We start from the raw sequence: 21,885 nt of genomic DNA, 5'->3' as shown, positions 1-21,885 counted from the left end.
CATACCAGAGTAGGCCCAGGGAAGAGAGAATCCTGTTTGGAGTGAGGAGGAGGTAGGAGTACTTGGGGAACTGTGAAGCCTTCAGCAGAAAGCAACAGAGGTATGAGCCTTAGAGGTGTTCTCCACCCTCCAGAACCCTGCCACCACAGAGGCTGGTGCTCCAAACCTCAAATCACCATCCTATTGGATTGTGCCCCTGTGTCAGACCTCTAGTTACCTGACCCTTTTTGTGGGACATGAGAAACCACCATGCTGGGTGAACATAAGGAGCTAATGGAGGGCCTTTTAAGCAGGACATTGAATGGAATAAGAGGGCTGACTACCTACAAATTGGAGTTGAGTTTGAAATAACTGCCACCACAAAGCTGTCACACATTGGGACTGAGGTCATAATAAAGAGGTTTACTTAAATCGGGAAGCATTACTATTTTCCCCCGCCTAAGATTTTGGTTGTCACCATATAAATCCTCATTTCTAATAAAGAGGAAAAGACATTCCAGGTTCCAGTAGTGCTATACACATGAATAGTCAGAAATTAATTGGTTTCTGTCTAGAGTAATGAAAGGTAATTTTTCCAAAATATAAATTCAGAATTATGTCTCCTCTCTGACTGTTTTCTCTTATCATCCACTAGTCCACAGACAAGTGAATTTAAAGGAGCAACCGAGGAGGCACCTGCGAAAGAAAGGTGAGTAATAAATAGTTAAAGTCACCCGTCAGCATAAGTGTGCATAGAACTATACACACACAGGCACATGAGCAAGTATACCCCATCCATCCATCCATCCATCCATTCATTCATCCATCCATCCACACGTCTCTTCAACACACTTACACAAACTAATCCATGCACATGATGGAAACATAGACCAAAGAGAAAGGAGACTGGTGGACATTTGTGGAATTTACTCTCAGGAGCCTGCATGGCCATAGAGATTTTTTTTCTTTTTTTAACAGAGTTTCCAATTCGTCTCATTGTAGCATTTGTTAGTAACTTTGCATCCTTCTTTGGTGGAGTTCTATAAAAAGGAGCAGGTCATAGGAGATTTGCTTCTTCCTGTAGTGTATTTGCCACCCTTAGTTCCTACTAAGCAGTTTTTTTATGGGACTCAGATTTCTGACAGGAATTCATTGGTTTCTGTCTAGAGTAATAAAAGCTAATTTTCCAAAAAAGTAAATTTAGAATTGCGTCTCCTATCTGACTGTATTCTTTTATCATCCTCTAGCCCACACACAAGTGAATTTAAAGGAGCAGCCCTCGTGTCACCTATCAGTGAAAGGTGAGTTATAAATACATGAAGACACACGTATGCATAAGAATGCATAGAGCTATACACACACCAAGCACATACACAAATATATCCATCCATCTTCATCCATACACACTTTTGTCAAGACATTTACACAAACAAACCCATGCACAAAATGGAAACACAAAACACGGAGACAGATGGACATTTGTGGAATTTACTCTCAGGAGCCTGCATGGCCATACAGAGTGTTTTTTAACAGGGTTTCCAATTCTTCTCATTGTAGCATTTGTAGATAACTTTGCACCTTTTTTTGATGGAGTTGTATAAGGAGGTCAGTTCGTAGGAGAGCTGCTTCTTCCTGTTAGTGTATTTGTCACCCTCAATTTCTGGTAGGCAATTTTTTAAGGGATTCAGGTTTCCTGAGTTTGAGACCCTACCACAGTGTTCCAAGAAAGGAGAGAATCCTATTTGCAACATGGAGGAGATAGCAGCCAATAAGGAGTAGTGAAGCCCTGGGAAAAAAGAACGGAGCTAATGGAACGTGGACTTGTCCCACACACTCGAGAGCTCTGTCCACATGTGAGGTTGGTGCCTAGACCCAACCCAAACCCACCACCTCATTGGATGCCACTTTCCTCAGGTGTGCGGGTACTTCACTGTGTCTCATGGGCAGGAGAGACTAGCGTGATCAGTGAAAGGAAGGAGGTGGTGGAGGGTTTTCCCAATCATGTGAAAACCTCTCCTGGAAATAAATCATAAAAGTGTAAGTAATATGGAAAACCTGATTCAAGTTAATTATAGTGTAATGCTCAAGAAACCTTGCAAAATGAATGAGATTTTACAGAAGGAATAAAAGGATTGTGTTTAATCAGTGGCTGATTAAGGAAACATCTAGGTGAGAATTCTTAGCTGCTCATTAAGCAATAGCATGTGAGTTTTGTATGTAGTATTGATTTTTAAGCCAATAAATAAATTTTTAAAAGAATTTATTTTATAGGACGTTGGAGGCATGGGCAAATTAAAACGTATTTCTATTATTATTATTATTTTTTGAGATGAAGTCTCGCTGTTGCCCAAGCTGGCATGCAGTGGCGTGATCTCGGCTCACTGTAACCTCCATCTCCTGGATTCAAGCGATTTTCCTGCCTCAGCCTCCTGAGTAGCTGGAACTGCAGTCATGTGCTACCATGCCAGACAAATTTTTTGTATTATTGGTAGGGGCAGGTTTTCACTATATTGGCCAGGCTGGTCTTGAACTCCTGCCCTCGTGATCCACCCGCCTCAGCCTCCCAAACTGCTGGGTTTACAGTCATGAGCCATCAGATTGTATGGAGGCCCTGCCTTGGGTCTGTAGTTACTTAACCCTATCTGAGGGGCAGGAAAGACATCCATGATTGGTGAAGAGTTACTGGTGGTATTTGAACGTGAGAAGGCAGAAAATTACAAGGGTGAGCAAGGTGGGTGTTTACAAACTAAAGTTGATTTTATGTAAATTTTGCCAGAAACAGTAACTTGGGGATTAGGTTTAGGAGTAAAGAAATGTATATAAACTTGATTCATTAAGTTTTTTTCACAGGCCAAAAAATTTCATTACAAACCTCTAAAACCTCATTTCCAGAGAAAAATTAAATACCATGTTTCAAATAAATAACTGATTAATGTCCATTTTTCAGGGGAACTAGATTATAAATTGGAGAATAATTATTACTAATTTGTATCAGAAAATTAAGTCTAGGATAACATGTGGAGTCTTGCTATGTTCATTTTTAGTCCTTTAGCTATTACCTCATTGAATTAAAAAGAGTAATGTGTGGTAGAGTCATCAATGATGGGTGAGATTTCAAAATACGGAGAGAAAGAAGAGAGGCATATATTAAGATTGGTAAAATTCACTCACAAATGAAGTAATAAAGAACTGCACTTAAATTGTGATTCATTAGTTTGTTTTTTAAGGCCCAAGAGCACCTTTACATAATATAAGGTTTTCTTCTAGGAAAAAATGATATATTAATAGTAGATTCCAAATCACTGACATATACATTTTCAGAGTTCAGCCAGTTTATAAATGTAGAGCAATTGTACATAATTTCAACCAGAAAAGTATGTCTCTGAAGTCACTTGACCTGAAGTGTACATTTTTAATCGTTAGCACTGGCCCGGATAAAATGACATCAGTAGTCTTTCACTAATTTGATATATATTTGATATAACTCACCTTTCAATGGTGGTGTCATTGAAAACTACTGACATTATTAATTTGGGTCAGTGCTAAAGGATCTATCTACACACACACACACACACACACACACACACATAACACACATGTATATGTGTGTGTGTGTATATATACAGATATATCTTTTAGCTATATATGTAATATATATAGATATATAAATATGTATGTGTGTATATAGATATACATATATCTATATACATATGTCTACATATGTATATAGATACACATATCTATATACATGTCTACATATGTGCATATTTAAATGTGTGTATATATATCTATATATAGATATATTCTTTAGCACTGACCCAAAATAATAACATCAGTAGTCATATATATATCCATTAATATATATATGAGCATGTGTGTGTATATATATGTAAACATATATGTATATATCCTTTAGCATATATATGTATATATACACATATATAGTTTATATATACATATATGTGTGTGTATATGCAGGTATATCTTGTTTTCTTGTGCTTTATTTTATTGCCCCTCAGATATTACTTTTTTGTAAACTGAAGGTTTGTAGCAACCCTACATTGAGCAAGTCTCCTGGTTTTATTTTTCCAACAGCGTGTTCTCACTTTGTGTCTCTTGTCACATTTTAATAATTCTTGCAATATTCCAAACTTTTTATTATCATATCTGTTATGGTGATCTGTGATCAGTGATCTTTGATGTTACTATTGTAATTGTTTTGGGGCAACACGAACCATGTCCATATTAAGATGACAAGCCTAATCAATGACATGTTTGTTGTGACTGCTCCACTGACTAGCCATTCCCCCATCTCTCTCCTTCTCCTTGGGCCTCCCTATTCCCTGAGACACAACAATATTGAAAGTAGGCCATTTAATAAGCCTATGATGGTCTCTGAGTGTCCTAGTGAAGGGAAGAGTCACATGTCTCTCACTTTAAACCAAAAGCTAGAAATGATTGTGAGGAAGGCTAGACTTCTTGCACCACTTCAGCCAAGTTGTGAATGTAAAACAAAAACAAAAACAAAACAAAACAGAAAAGCCAAAAAACTTCTTGAAGAAAATTAAGACTGCTACTCCAGTGAACATACAAATGTTGAGAAAGCAAAACAGTCTGATTGCTAATATGGAGAATGTTGTAGTGGTCTGGATAAAGGATCAAACCAGCCACAGCATTCCCTTAAGCCAAAGCGTAATCCAGGACAAGGCCCTCACTCTCTTTGATTCAGTGAAGCCTGGGAGAGGTAAGGAAGCCGCAGAAGAAAAGCTTGACACTAAAAGGTTTGTTCATGAGGTTTAAGGAAAGAAGCCATCTCCATCACATAGAAGTGCAAGGTAAACAGCCAGTGCCGATGCAGAAGCAGCAGCAAGTTATCCAGAAGATCTAGGTGAGATAACTGATGAATGTGGCCAAACTAAGCAACACATTTTCAATGTAGACAAGACAGCCTTTTATTGGAAGAAGATGCCATCTAGGACTTTTATATTTAGAGAGGAGAAGTCAATGCATGGTTTCAAATCTTCAAAGCACAGGCCAATTCTCTTGTTAGGGGCTAATGAAGCTGGTGACTTTAAGTTGAAGCCAACAATCATTGACTATTCTGAAAATCCTGGGGCCCTTACGAATTATGCTAAATCAAGCAAGATGGGTGACTAGAGATGTCTGGTGCTCATCTCCCCTACAAGAAAGAACCGAGGCAAGAAATACACATCTAAGATTTGATTAGAGTATCAAAGGGATAGTCCTGGAGTGCAGCAAAGGAGTGGAGACACATCTGTGGTGACTGAAAGTTGCCATAGTACGGAAGCACTCAGCCTGTGCAGCCGCTTCTGCCCCATCTGGATTGAATTGGCCCAGAGACAGCAGGGACTTCTCATTGCAGGGTGAAGGTAGGCAGAAGATCCCCACCAGCCCCACTGCCATCACAAACACAAAGTCTTTACAACAAGAGAATCTCACAGTCTTTGCAAGCCCTCAGGCCAGTTTGGAGTATTGCCAAGAATTGACACAGCTGCATGTCCTGGACTAGGAGTACAAGGTGAAGACTTCCCACCCCCAGAGACTTAAGCTGCAGCAACACAGCACCATCTTGAGAACAGAGTCATCTCTTGAGTGTGCCCTCCTCTGGGGGCCAGTAGCCACTGCGCCTCTCCAGCACTGGAGCTTTATCTTCAGTACACCAAGCCCACATGGGTGGGTTAAAGCCACAATCCCAGCTGTGTGGAGGTTGGTCCCAGGACTGGCTGTAACTCAAGTAATGCAGAGTAGGGAAATCAACCCCCACCACCACACTTCCAGACAGAGGAATAATCTGCAGTCCCATCCAGGGTAAATTCACTCTTAAGACAGCCAAACGACTACATGCCCTCTCCCAAGTGGGAGAGGCCCCTAAGCCTCTGAGCAGCTGATACACCCGCAGGTCAACAGAGTGACTATGAGCCCATGCTCAGGACCTAAGAAACAGCCTTGCGGGCCCCATCAACCACAGACATGCTCCTGGCGTGCCCAGTAGCCCTCTGCTTTTAATAAGGGCCTGAGAAACAGTCCCACAGGCTGCCCCCAGCAGGCACACCACCAAGTGGGCCTTGCACCTGTGTCTCAGACCTGAGAGACAAGCAACTGTGTATGCCCAAGTCTCAGGGCCAAGAAGCAACCCTGGGAGCTTACTCAGGCCAACTAAGCAGCCACATACCTATGTCCCAGCTTGAGGAAGAGCCCTTTAGGCCACCCCCCACAGAAACACTCCCAGGCCAACTAAGCAGCTGTGCAACCTTGGATGAGCCTGAGAAATACTCCTGTATCCATTCCCAGCAGATGCACCTCCAGACCAGCCAATCAGCCATGAATGCCCATGTCCTGGACCTAAGAAAGAGCTCCATGGGCTACTCCCAGAAGACATGCCCTTACGCCAGCTGAGCAGCCTCGTGTCCACATCCTGGCTCATAGAAGCAGTCCCCAGGGCTTCCCCTGGCAGGCACCACCCAGGCCAGCTGAGCAGCAGTGTGCCCACATCCTGAGCTAGAATAGCTCTATGGACTACCCCCAGCAGACACACATCTAGGACAGCTGAGAAGTCATTTGACTGTATCCCAGGCCTGAGAAACACCCCTCTTGGCCAGCCCTGGCAAAGATACCTTCAGTCCAGCTTAGCAGCTATGCACCTATATATTTGGCCCATGAGTTTCCCCCAGCAGACTGCCCCCAGGCCAGATGAGCAGCTGTGTACCCACATACCAGTTATGGGAAACAGCCCTTCAGGCCACTCCTGGAGTGCATGCTTCCAGGCCAGGCAAACAGCTGTGTGCCTGCATCCTGGGCCTGAGAAACTGTCCTGCAAAGCACATCTGGAAGTCATGCCCTGGTTGAGCAACTGCATCCCCATGCTCCTGGCTAGAGTGATGGCACCATGGCCAGCGGCATAAAGCCATACTCCAAGTTTTCTGACCCACTGTATGCCTGCACACACCCTTACCCTGAGAAACAGCCCAGTGAGCCCACTCCTGGCAAGGCTGCACCACCATCACTACAAACTTCCTTAACCTAGGCCACTGAGTAACTTGCAAATGTTACTAGTGTGGATCACAGCTGAATAAACTACATGGAGACTACACTTACTGCATCCATGTAGAACCAAGGCCGGTATACCCCAATGAACTGACATCCAAGACCCATTCATACAAATTAATTCATACAAGTAAACCTACTCCATAAAATTGGAAAAGGTGACTTTTTCACCAGATGCATAGAAATCAATTTAGAAACACAGCAACCATGAAAATGCAAGAAAACATGTCACCTACAAAGGGAAATAATAATTATCCAGTAATAGAACCCAATCATAAACATATGATGTGACAGAAAAAAGAATAATCTTAAGGAAACTCAGTGAGATGTAAGGTAATACAGATAGACAAGTCAATGAAATCAGGTGAAAGAGAAATTCAGTAAAGATACAGATATCATAAAAATAACCAAACAGAAGCCCTAAAAGCTAAACAGTTCAATGGATGAAATGAAAAAATACAATCAATGGCTTTACAGACAAGAACAAGCAGAAGAAATAATTTCTGAACTTGAAGACAAGACTTTTGAAATAACACAGACAGGCAAAAAAGGATAAAAAAGAATGAAAAAAGCCTACAGGATTTATGGGACACCATTAATTTGATCAAATATTCATATTATGGGCATTCCAGAAGGAAAAGTGTAGAGAAAATATGAGGAAAACATATTTAATAAAATAGCATAAAACTTCCTAACTCTTCAGAGAGAGCTAGACATCTATTTCCAGGAAGATCAAAGAACCCCAAATACATTCAACCCAGACATTATAGGCAAATTGTGAAAAATCAAAAGACAAAGATTTTTTAAAATAGCAAAAGAAAAGTAACACACTTATAATGGAATCCCCATTAGACTAACAGCTGATTTCCCAGTGGAAAACCTTAGGCTAGAAGCGAATGGGATGATACATTCAAAGTTCTGAAAGAAAAAAATCTTTCAGCCAATAATATTATAGCCAGCACAGCTATCCTTTACAAATGAAGAAGACATAAAATCTGTCATAGATAAACAAAAACCAAGATAATTCATCACCACTAGACCAACATTACAAGAAATGCCCAAGGGAGTCTTACATCTGGAAGTAAAAAGATGATAACCACCATCATGAAAACATGCAAAACTTTAAAAGTCACTGTTAAAGTCAATACATAAAGGAGAAAGAGAAAGGAATGAAACCTTATCACTACAGAAAACTACCCAACTTCAAAAGTAAACAGGAAGAAAGGAATAAAACATATACAAAACAACCAGAAAACAATAAAACATTGGAAGTAACTCCTCACCTACCAATAATAACTTTGAATGTTAATAGATTAAATACCCCATGAAGGATATAGACTTACTGAGTGGATTGAAAAATAAGACCCAACTATATTTTATCTAAAAGAAACTCACTTTACCGGTATAGAAACACATAGACTGATAATAAAGGGATGGAAAAAGATATCCTATGCAAATGGAAGCCCAAAGTGAGCAGGGATAGCTATACTTGTATCAGACAAAACAGAGTTCAAGTTAAAAACCATAAAAATTGACAAACAAGAGTATTATGTAATAATAAAGGGTTCAATTCAGCAAGAAATATAATTGTAATATGTGTATAATTGTAAATATGTATGCACTCAAACACCAGAGCACCTAGATATATAAAGCGAATATTACTAGATCTAAAGAGGGAGATAGACCCCATTACAATAAGAGTTGGGCACTTCCGTATCCCACTCTCAGCATTGGACAAATCATCTAGACAGAAAATCAACAAAGAAACATCAGACTTAAACTCCACCATAGACCAAATGGACATAAGTAACAAACATATACAGAACATCTCACCTAACAGCTCCAGAATACACATTCTTTTCATCAGCACATGAAACAATATCCAAGATAGACCGTATGTTAGGCTACAAAACAAGTCTCAACAAATTTTTAAAAATTGAAATTCTATCAGGTATCTTATCTTACCACAATGGAATAAAACTAGACATTCATAACAAGAGGAACATTCAAAACTATACAGACATATGGAAATTAAACAACATGCCCTTGAGTTACAGTGAGTGAAGAAAGAAATTAAGAATGAAATTTAAGAATTCCTTGAAACAAATGTAACTAGAAACACAGTATACCAAAACAGGGGACGCAGCAAAAGCAGTTATTAAGAAATATGTTTTTAGCTTCATCCGTGTCCCTACAAAGGACATGAACTCATCATTTTTTCAGCAAACTGTCGCAAGGACAAAACACCAAACATCACATGTTCTCACTCATAGGTGGGAATTGAACAATGAGAACACTCGGACACAGGAAGGGGGACATCACACACTGGGGCCTGTTGTTGGGTAGGGGGAGGGGGGAGGGATAGCATTAGGAGATATACCTAATGTAAATGACGAGTTAATGGGCGCAGCACACCAACAGGGCACATGTATACATGTCTAACAAACCTGCACATTGTGCACATGTACCCTAGAACTTAAAGTATAAAAAAAAAGTATATTTTTAGCAATAAATGCCTGGATCAAAAAAACTAGAAAACTTTCAAATAAACCACTGAACAATTCTACCTCAAGAAACTAGAATAGTAAGAACAAAGCAAACCCCAAATTATTAAAAGGAAATAAATAATGAAGACCAAACAGAAATAAACAAATTTGAGGCAAAAATTACAAAAGGTTAACAACAAAAAGGTTTAAAAAATATCAACAAACCATTAGCTAGACTAATTAAGAAAAAGGGAAGACCCAAATAAGTAAAATCAGAAACAAAAAAAGAGACCGCATAACAGATAATGACAGAAATAAAAATAATTATTAGAGACTATTATGAGCAACTCTACAATAAATTTGAAAACCTAGAGGAGGTGGACAAAATCCTTGACCCATACGACCTACCAAGACTAAACCAAGAAGAAATAGAAAACCTGAACAGACCAAAAACAAGTAATGAGATTAAATCAGTAATAAAAAGGCTTTCAACAAAGTCCAGGACCTGATGGCTTCACCACTTAATCCTCACTTGTGAAAGGAAGAGCCATTTGCTACAGCAAACTTCATTGTTGTCCTATTTTAAGAAATTGTCTCAGCCACTCCGACCATTGGCAACCACGACTCTGATCAGTCAGCAGCCATGAACATGGAGGCAACGCCCTCCACCAGCAAAAGGTGATCATTAGCATTTTTTAACCAATAAAGTAGTTTTTAATTAAGGTATACACATAAGTTTTTTGAACATAATGCCATTGCAAACTTAACAGGCTACAGTGTAGGGTAAACATAACTTTTATATGCACAGGGAACCCAAAACATTTGTGTGAGTTGCTTAATGCAGTTTTTGCTTTATTGCAGTGGTCTGGAATGAAACCCACAATGTCTTTGAGATATGTCTATACACATATTATTTATATATTATATATCCATATACATATTATTTTATATATCTTTATATACATATATATAGAAAGAGACAGAGACAGAAAAGAAGATAAAAATATGCAAAATTCAGTGTTGGGAGTATCCATGAGGAAAGAGTTTCTGGTTAATGATTGTAATTTTCTTTCTTAAATATTAGGTCTTCCAGTGAGCTAAGTCATGTTTACTATATCCTTTAGATTCATGGGATTCTTGTTATTCAAATATATTTTTCATCACTATTTTGTGTAGCAAATATCTAATGATATATTTTTGCTTTTTTTTTTGGTGGCTAAAGTGTGTTAGCACGACTTTCCAAGTTTGAAGTTGAAGATGCTGAAAATGTTGCTTCATATGAGTAAGTCAGTTTGAAGTTTGAAGGGAGGGAGCCATTGATGGATCTCTTACCTTTAGTTAAACAGGGCTTCCGCTGAGGCAAGAAGGAAAAAGGGAAACTATGGAAAGATATCAAAATGTATGGGTGGGAGGGTACACCGTATTTACTCCAGTTGAATTCTTAGACAAGTATTATTTTGAAAAAAAAATTCCATCCATTCAGAAATAAATGTTCTTCTAGCTTGAAAATGTAAAAAGTATTCTTAGAGGAAATTAATTCCATTAAAAGTTTTTTTTAAAAAAAACAGGAATGCAGAATGCTACTTAACTCATCAATAGTGAACGCTTCTCATTTTTACTGGATATGGTGTGATTCCCAATTTTGTACATTTTGCCTATGAGCAAATAGTATTGATAGCAAAAGCAAACATATTTTGCTGACTAAAGACCTCTTTATGCTCGTTGGGATTTTATTCTTATTTGTTTCTAATCTCACTAGAGTACTTCCTGTTGCACTGACCTGAAGGCATTTTATCATGTACTCACTGTAATGAAACAATACATTCTTAAACTGGCTTGTGTCTGAACTGCAGACATATTCAGGAGATTTTTCTTCTGCTTCTTTCTTGCCCAGTTGTATAACCATTCACCAGCTTGTGTCAATGCTGGAGAGGAAGTACTGCCATAGAGGAAGTTAACTCACCATGGTTGTAAGCTGTTGGTGACTAAACAAAGATTGGAAACAAAGAGGGCAAATAAAAATAGTTCTTCAAATTACCCTGAATTTGCCACTGAATTAAACTGTGTGTCTGCAGATTAGCTATACGTTTTCTGTAATGGAGCTGCCCAGGGCTGAAACAAAATTAGACCGATTAAGCAAGGCAAGCATTTCCTTCTTTCCCCACTCCAAACAAAATAAAGCAGGTTTTCATTTTATTTTATTTTTAAATTACAAAGTCTCATTACATAGATATAGGAGGAATTTGCAGTAGTCCCTGTGAGAAATGCTGGTGTTTCATAACAGGGGAATGATATTGGATTTATAGTAAAAGCTGGAATCAGTGCTTGGCTTTGGCATCATATATTCATTCACCTGATACTCGGCAAGTCACTAACCCTCTTTAACTTTCAGATTATTCAAATGTAAACTGGCTATTATGCAATCCATGTACTGGATATTGTATTTAAAAAATTAGTAATAAAATGAAAATAACATGCAAAAATACTTTGAAAACTCTGTAGTTCTGTAAATAGGTTTTATTCTAAAAGCTAAAAATAACGTAAGAGTTCATTAAGGAAAATCTGAAAATACAATCAACAAATCTACCCACATTTAGTCATTCTTAAACTTTGATGCATGCACTTCTAAGTTCTTTAAGCATACACTTTTTTTGTTTACAGATATGAGACCATACTTATTCTTTTGCAAATAACCTTATTAATGACATCATGGCTATATTTTTTTGTTAATATATATTCATGTGCACTTACAACATTATTTGTAACAGTTGTGTGATATTTCATGGTGTAGATGTGCTATAATTCATTTAATAGTCAGATATTGCTGAACAATTCAGTTTTTTACAAGTTTTTAACTTACAAAAATGAATATATTTGAGGCTAAATCTCCGTATATTGTTGGTTATTTGCTTGTTATAAATTCTCAGAAGTGGAAATTCTGTGTCAAAGGGAATGATTGTGACGCTATTGATATTGATATGTGCTTTAACATCAAGACGCAAAGTGTACATTTCTCCCCTCCCACACTTAACACTAGCCATCATTGATTTCTCTGATATTAGTAAATATATTTGTTCTAATGCACGTTCTTTGACACACCTTCATTTATCCTTTTCTGTCTTTGGACTGAAAAGTTAAATCTATTGATCCTTTTTCTATTTTATGTAATATAAGCAATTTCTCCCAGGTTGTCTTGCTTTTCACTACATAAAAGCATTTAATCCTCATGTAATCAAATGTATCTATACTTTTCTTTGTGATTTTGCCTTTCATGTTATTCTCAGAAAGTCCTTCTCACCCCAAGATTTTAAATATATACACCAAAATTTCTGTTTTGAATTTATTTTCTTCATTTAAATAAAATATCTGCCCTGAATTTACTTTGTCTTAAGGTATAAAGTGTAGAAATTTACTTTTCTCCTAAGTGACTCATAGTTTTTTCAGCATGAACATGTCATCCCTCTGTATTGTCCCTACCCTGTTTTAGTGATCTAGAGTGAGCAGGAAGACCAGAGTCACTACAGTGTTTTTCGTGCTTTGCTTCATGGCCACCTCCCTACACCCAGAGTCTGCACAAGAGAAAAATGTGTCCAGTGGGGGAGATAGCACCTGCCTTCAATACAAATCCCATTTCATTAAACACGGTCTTGTTAGTGTCATGTAGCTTCCACCTTCTATTGATAAAAAATGAGTCATGTTCATAGTTAATATTTGTGCTTTTAATTCAACTTTGATATTATTGGAACTTTCAGTGTATTAAGGTTTAGTATCTCATATCTTTTTTTCTCTCTTTTTTTTTTGAGCCGGAGTCTTGCTCTGTCACCAGGCTGGAGTGCAGTGGCTCCACTCAGCTCACTGCAACCTCCGCTTCCCAGGTTCAAGCGATTCTCCTGCCTCAGCCTCCCGAGTAGCTGGGACTACAGGCATGCACCACCACGCCCAGCTAATTTTTTGTATTTTCAGTAGAGATGGAGTTTCACCATGTTGGCCAGGATGGTCTCGATCTCTTGACCTCATGATCCACCCACCTTGGCCACCCAAAGTGCTGGGATTACAGGCGTGAGCCACCGCGCCTGGCCTCTATCTCTTTATTTTTGAATTGTCATTTAAATTTAGTTTTTGTCTCTCGTGTATAGCATGTAATGCCTTTAATTTCAAAGTTATCTGAGAGTATTTCTCAATATGCAATATGAGAGTAATATGTTTGTATTTATGATTTCTGGTACGTTTGGTTTTACTTATCATCTTTTTCTTTATTAAAAATACTTTGATATTTTCTTTGTAAATTTGTCTATGTTTTGCTATTAATTGATTTGTTTTTATCCCTTGCATTTTTTGTTGATATGCAAGTCAGAAGCCCATTTCTAGTCTATCAATGTTTATATTTAAATGTTTAGAAAACATAATTATACCATTTTTTCCATCAATATCGAGAATAAAACTGGACTTGTACCTGTGAAAGATAAGAAATGCAACCTGCCTTTACTTCTATCTTCTTCCACACCTTGAATCCTAGTGTAAGAATGCCTAAAAATTCAAATCAATACTATTATTCATGATTTTATATCATTTATCTTTACTTTTAGAATCATTTATTTACATTTTCACCTGCTACTTTTTTTTTATTATTACACTGTAAGTTCTAGGGTACATGTGCACGATGTGCAGGTTTGTTACATATTCATGCATGTGCCATGTTGGTGTGCTGTACCCATTAATTCATCATTTACATTAGGTGTATCTCCTAATGCTATCCCTCCCCCATCCCCCCACCCCATGACAGGCCCTGGTGTGTGATGTTCCCCTTCCTGTGTCCAAGGGTTCTCATTGTTCAATTCCCACCTATGAGTGAGAACATGCAGTGTTTGGTTTTCTGACCTTGCGATAGTTTGCTGAGAATGATGGTTTCCAGCTTCATCCATGTCCCTACAAAGGACATGAACTCATCCTTTTTTATGGCTGCTTAGTATTCCATGGTGTATATGTGCCACATTTTCTTAATCCAGTCTATCATTGTTGGACATTTGGGTTGGTTCCAAGTCTTTGCTATTGTGAATAGTGTCGCAATAAACATACGTGTGCATGTGTCTTTATAGCAGCATGATTTATAATCCTTTGGGTATATACCCAGTAATGGGATGGCTGGGTCAAATGGTATTTCTAGTTTTAGATTCTTGAGGAATCGCCACACTGTCTTCCACAATGGTTGAACTAGTTTACAGTCCCACCAACAGTGTAAAAGTGTTCAGTTTCTCCACATCCTCTCCAGCACCTGTTGTTTCTTGACTTTTTAATAATCACCATTCTAACTGGTGTGAGATGGTATGTCATTGTGGTTTTGATTTGCATTTCTCTGATGGCCAGTGATGATGAGCATTTTTTCATGTGTCTGTTGGCTGCATAAATGTCTTCTTTTGAGAAGTGTCTGTTCATATCCTTTGCCCACTTTTTGATGGGGTTGTTTGATTTTTTTCTTGTAAATTTGTTTGAGTTCTTTGTAGATTCTGGATATTAGCCCTTTGTCAGATGAGTAGATTCCAAAAATTTTCTCCCATTCCGTAGGTTGCCTGTTCACTCTGATGGTAGTTTCTTTTGCTGTGCAGAAGCTCTTTAGTTTAATTAGATCCTGTTTGTCAATTTTGGCTTTTGTTGCCATTGCTTTTGGTCACCTGCTACATTTTTGTTCTTCATTTTGATTCATTGCTCAGCTGACTCAAGCACTTTGAGTGATTGCTTTTAGGAAAGGTACATGGAGGCTATGCTTCGTGTTGCTTCATGTTGGAGTGTCTGTCTGTTGCTCCCGAGTGTGAAAAGTACTTTTCCTGGATATGGATTTACTGAGTCATAGTTATTTCCCTGCAAACTCTGCACATAACTGCTTGAAGCTTCATTTACATAGTACTCTTTTTTTTAAGCAAAAAAGTCTCAATTGTGTATTTACTTGGCATAGTTTCAGGGTACACTGAAACAGATTAAGGGGCTAAAGCCACCCAAGCCACTTCTTCATGCGTTCGTAATCTGTCAGACTTGGTTCTGTATGGTGACATTGTCAAGTGAGTTCAGATTTATGACATTTCCTTGATCCCCAGAGATCTAGTAGACTGTGTGGGATCAGAGGTTCTTGTAGTAAGGGAATGGCAACTTGAGGAGAGAATTCACCTCTTTTGGCCAATTGATCCTCCATCTACATCAGCCTTAACTCTCCAAGCCTGGGTGGAGGTGGTGGGTCCAGGTGGAGAGGGGAAGATTAGAAGGATTGGGGATTTCCTTTATCTCAGGTTAACCTAACATCATTCATCAAAGGCCAATGTTTTTTTTTTTTTAACTTTTATTTTAGGTTTGGAGGTACACGTGAGGTTTGCTACATAGGTAAACTTGTGTCAGGGAGGTTTTTTTTTATTTTTTACATATTATTTCATCATCCAGGTATTAAGCTCAGTACCCAAATAGTTATCTTTTCTGCTCCTCTCTCTCCTCCTGCCCTCCCCACTTAAGTAGACCCCAGTGTCTATTTCCTTCTTTGTGTTCATAAGTCCTTATGATTTAGCTACCACTGATAGGTGAGAACATTCAGTATTTGGTTTTCTGTTTCTGCACTAGTTTGCTAAGGATAAGAGCCTCCAGCTCCATCGATGTTCCCACAAAATACATGATCTCATTCTTTTTTATGGCTGCATAGTATTCCATGGTATATATGTACCACATTTTCTTTATCCAATCTGTCATTGATGGGTACCTAGGTTGATTCCATGTCTTTGCTATTGTAAATAGTGCTGCAGTGAACATTCATATGCATGTATCTTTATAGTAGAATGATTTATATTCCTCTGGGTATCTACTCAGTATTGGGATTGCTCAGTCAAATAGTTCTGCTTTTAGCTCTTCAAGGTATTGCCATAGTGCTTTTTACAGTGATTGAACTAATTTACACTCCCACCAACAATGTATATGTGTTCCGTTTTCTCTGCAACCTTGCCCGCATCTGTTATTTTTTGACTTTTTAGTAATAGCCATTCTGACTGGTGTGAAATGGTATCTCATTGTGGTTTTGATTTGCATTTCTCTAATCTGTGATATTGAGCTTTTCTTCATATGTTTGTTGGCCACATGCATATCTTCTTTTGAGAAATGTCTGTTCATGTCAAAGGCCAATTGTCAGTGCCCCAGTTCTGCTCAGTATCTGCCCTCTTTGTTCTCCCATCTTAGGCACAGGCTGTGAGCATTGTCTTAGGATTCATGGCTCTTGGGGTGGAATTTGAGTCCTGTGTTGGAGGCTTCAGTATGACAGAAACTTCCTGAAGTCTTCTCCTACTGAAGCTTCCTGTGTTGGAGGCTTCTCCTCCTGAAGAGCCTCCAACACAGGAGGCTTCAGTAGGACAAAAAAAATTGTTCCTCATGAACTACCTTGTCTCCAGCCATAAGGTAAAATGAGGCATTATTGGAGGCTCCATCAAACAGGTTCTCCTTCCTTTGATTAATGGAAGGAGCCCAGTCTTTCGGGTGTTTCTCCTTTGAAGTATATCTTACTAAAATGTCTTACCTCTGAAGTTCGTTTGCAACCTCATATGCGACTCTTGCTAATGTGTATCTGTTCACTAGGTGTCTAGTTTGAGGAGATGACAAGAGCACCATTTACTCCCTATGCTCATTCCTGAAACACCTTATTTTATTGCAGTGGAAACTGAGATCTGGCCAAAGTTTGATGATTTGCCCAGGCTGGCATTAAAATACAGTTCTCTTCTACCACCCTTTTCTGTCTTCATGCTATACTCCTTGAGATGATGACCACAAGTTTAAGTTTAGTATTGCCATAAAATTGGGGTTGGAGCTTTGCATGCAATGGAAATGTTACTAAACATCCAAAGTTTACTGTCTTATTTGCATATATTCTGGATAGCATAGTAAACAAGTAAAATACTCATGGAGCAGGAAGAATAAAATTTTAGCTATTAGTAAAAAGCATTTTGTTATACAACTTCTGAATAATTTTCTTTTGAAATTATATTTATAAGGCCCTTTGTTTTTTGGTTAAATTTACAATATATGTTAGAAGAAATCTGATTAATTTTATTTTTACTTCTTTTTGCAGCAGCAAGATTAAGAAAATTGTGCATTCAATTGTATCATCCTTTGCATTTGGGTATGTGAGACATAGAAAACACCATGTATTAAATATATCTGAGACTTGGCTGGGAATGGTGGCTCACGCCTGTAATCCCAGCACTCTGGGAGGCCGAGGCGGGCAGATCACATGAAGTCAGGAGTTCAAGACCAGCCTGGCTAACATGGTGAAACCCCATCTCTACTAAAAATACAAAAGTTAGCTAAGCATAATGGTGGGTGCCTATAATCCCAGCTACTCAGGAGGCTGAGGCAGAAGAATCGCTTGAACCGAGGAGGCATAGGTTGCAATGAGCTGAAATTGCACCATTGCACCGCAGCCTTGGTGACACAGCAAGACTCCATGTAAAAAAAAAAAAAAAGAAAAGAAAAGAAAATATATGAGTCTCATATATATCTATACATACATATATATATATATGAGACTTAATACTTCAATGAGAAACACTGAAATAACAAAAAAGCATTTCCACTGTCCATCAGTTGCTAAGTAGCCATGTGCCCCATCTAATGTAATCTAATTTATCATGGAATTTTGGTTTAAGCTGGACATTAAGAATTGCAAATAAATGGCTTTTGCCTAAGATTAATAGTAATATATTAATATTGTTTTTCTTCCATCTGCAAAAGTAACATTAATGAAAATCAAATGTTAAAATTCTATAATTATTAATAAAGTGTTTTATTAGTACTGTATACATCAGGAATTACTCTTTAATTTTGGAAACAATTTACTTAGACTCTTCTCTACATAAGAGTAAGATTTCATACTATGATATAGATTTATGCAATATAATTGTTTCCTTTTGAATTAATAATATTTGAATTTGAGCTGCAAGTTTTTAAAAAAGTACTTCAAAGACGAATTCAACTTCATAGACTAGGCAAATAGTCTAATCAATTTATGGAGAATGTATTTAGAATATGTAACAGCAAGTGGCAGGAGGTACTTTAGAGTTCAAGACTCATGTGCCCATCACTCTGCTAGAAGCACCCATAAATATGAAATCATGTGCTTGTTGAAAATGTCACTGATGAAAAATCTTGGTCTTTTAAGAGCTTATGTTACTCATGCTTTCATTTGGTTTTTATTAATAAATTCTTTAGAATTATCCAGATTAATGAGGGTTTATTTTTTATGAGAAATTGGTATAAACTTCTTATGAAATTCGCAAATTTTAAGAAGAGTTTGTAAACAGACAGGTGATTTTAATTCAGTTTTACTTTTCTCTCTTGAGGTGTTGGCCTGGTGTGTTTACTGTAAAAGGCCACAATAATATCTTGTGAAGTGGTTTGGTGAGAATTTTGTTTATTAAGAACTGCTTCTATTGGGTGAAAACAGTGATTTTTCTGAGATTCTAAGGCATTACAGTTTTTCCTGCCACTGGGCAGCTTAATACTAAATAATAATATTTTGGTACCTGATCAGTGGCTTAAATATAGTATAGCTACAGGGACAAATGCCCCTTTATCTTTGCATTTATTTATTTATTTATTTGTTTATTTTAGACTATTTGGAGTTTTCCTGGTCTTACTGGATGTCACTCTCGTCCTTGCTGACCTAATTTTCACTGACAGCAAACTTTATATTCCTTTGGAGTATCGTTCTATTTCTCTAGCTATTGCCTTATTTTTTCTCATGGATGTTCTTCTTCGAGTATTTATAGAAGGGTACGTTTGATTATTTTTATAATGCATTAAGCTACTTTGTAGTTTTATAAGAAGCACTTTCGGAGGCTGAGGTGGGAGGATCCCAAGGTCAGGAGTTCGAGACAATCCTGGCCAACATGGTGAAACCCCGTCTCTACTAAAAGTACAAAAATTAGCTGGATGTGGTGGTGGTTGCCTGTAATCCCAGCTGCTTGGGAGGCTGAGGCAGGAGAATCGTTTGAACCTGGGAGGCAGAAGTTGCACTGAGCTGAGATCATGCCATTGCACTCTAGCCTGGGTGACAGGGTGAGACTCCATCTCAAAAAAAAAAAAAAGCATTTTAAAATAATTAACAGGAGCATTCACTACAAACTGACTTAAGAGCCTTTGGGCCTTATGAGAACATTGGTGGTAGTCTGGCAGTACCCCCCCATGTCCTGTGTTTGAGGTGGCCATGGATTGATGTTCCTCTGCCTTTGGACAGGGGTGGAAAGAGTGGGAGGGACTGCATCTTGTGGTTTGAGTGACAGCTCAGCCATAGCACAATAAAACACTAGGTAGACTTTTACAGTTTTTGATCTAGGCCCTGATTCCCAGACAGCACCTGTGGATCCACCTGGAGGCTAGGAGAACTTGCCATCCTGAAGGCAAGGACACAGGCCTGGCTGTTTTTACCATGTGATGACTGTAGAGCCCCAGGGCCTTCAGTAAACTCCTGCAATAGCTAAGGAGTGGTTACAGCAGGTCTTGGGTAAGACCCCGTGCTGTGCTGGCCTCAGGTCTGACCCAATGCAGTCACAGTAGTGGTGGCCACAGATGTGCTTATGTCACTCAACCCCAAGCTTTAGGTGCCTCAGAACAGAGAGAGAGACTCTGTTTGTTTGGGAGAAAGTAAGGGAAGAAAACAAGAGTCTCTTTTTGGTAATGCAGAGAATTATCCTGGATCTTGTCCAAGACCATTAAGGCAGTACCACTATGAGTCTGCAAGAACCAGAGTTTAGGAGGCTTGGGGTGCCCCCTAAAACAGATAGAGATTAGATCACAGTATCCAAGTTCTTTCAAATATCTGGAAAGCCTTCCCAAGAAAGATGGGTACAAACAAGCCCTGACAGTGAAAACTACAATAAATACAGTGAAAACTACAATCAATACCTAACTCTTCAATGCCCAGACACCAAAGAATATCTGCTAGCATCAACACTATCCAGGAAAACATGACCTCACCAAATGAACTAAATAAGACACCAGGGGCCAATCCTGTAGAAACAGAGATATGTGACCTTTCAGACAAAGAAATCAAAATAGCTGTGTTGAGGAAGGAAACTCAAAGAAATACAAGATAACACAGAGAAGGAATTCATAATTCTATTAGATAAGTTTAACAAAGAGATTGAAATAATTTAAAAGAATCAAGCAGAAATTCTGGAGCCAAAAACTGTAATTGGCATGCCGAAGAATGCATTAGTCTTTTAATAGCAGAATTGATAAACCAGAAGAAAGAATTAATGAGCTTGAAGACAGGCTATTTCAAAATACATAGAGAAGACAAAGGAAAGAATAAAAAAACAATGACGCCTGCCTACAGGATCTAGAAAATAGCCTCAAAAGGACAAATATAAGTGATATTGGCCTTAAAGAGGAGGTGGGGAGTGTAGAAAGTTTATTCAAAGGGATGGTAACAGAACGTCCCAAACCTACAGAAAGATATCAATATCCAAGTACAAGAAAGTTATAAAACACGAAGCAGATGTAACTCAAAGAAGACTACCTCAAGGCATTTAATAATCACAGTCCCAAAGATCAAGGATAAAAAGAGGATCTTAAAAGCAGCAAGAGAAAAGAAACCAATAATATACAATGGCGCTACAATATATCTGGCAGCAGACTCTTTAGTAGAAACGTTTCAGGCCAGGAGAGAGTGGCATGACATATTGAAAGTGCTGAAGGAAAAAAACATTTACCCTAGAACAGTGTATCCAGTGAAAATATCCTTCAAAGTGAAGGGGAAATAAAGACTTTTCCACACAAAAGCTGAGGGATTTTGTCAACACCAGACCTGTCCTAGAAGAAATGCTAAAGGGAGTATTTCAATCAGAAAGATAAGGACATTAGTGAGCAATAAGTAACAACCTGAAGGTATAAAACTCACTGGTAATAGTAGGTATACAGAAAAATGCAGAATGTTATAACACTGTAACTATCATGTATAAACTACTCTTACTCTAAGTAGAGAGACTAAACTATGAGCCAATCAAAAATATTAACTACAACTTTTCAAGACATAGATGGTATAATAAGATATAAATAGAAATAACAAAACGTTAAAAAATAGGGAGACTAAGTTGTAGAGTTTTTATTAGTTTTCTTTTTACTTGTTTATGAAAACTTATAAGATTAAAATAATGGATTATAAGATAGTATTTACAAGCCTCATGGTAACCTCAAACCAAAAAATATAACAATGGATACACGAAAAATAAAAAACAAGAAACCAAATCATATCACCAGAGAAAATTACCTTCACTAATGAAAGACAGGAAGGAAAGAAGGAAGAGAAGACCCCAAAACAACCAGAAAACAAATA

At 38.0% G+C, this 21,885-nt stretch overlaps 1 pseudogene; it reads left to right on the top strand.

Annotated features, from left to right (window-relative positions):
• The window catches only part of LOC129530499 (putative tyrosine-protein phosphatase TPTE), a 39,217-nt pseudogene that overhangs the window by 2,340 nt on the left and 14,992 nt on the right, over positions 1-21,885 (top strand).

This window comes from Gorilla gorilla, chromosome 22 (assembly GCF_029281585.2).
Source record: "Gorilla gorilla gorilla isolate KB3781 chromosome 22, NHGRI_mGorGor1-v2.1_pri, whole genome shotgun sequence".
Lineage (NCBI taxonomy): Eukaryota > Metazoa > Chordata > Mammalia > Primates > Hominidae > Gorilla > Gorilla gorilla.
This window is presented reverse-complemented; position numbering and strand designations above follow the sequence as displayed.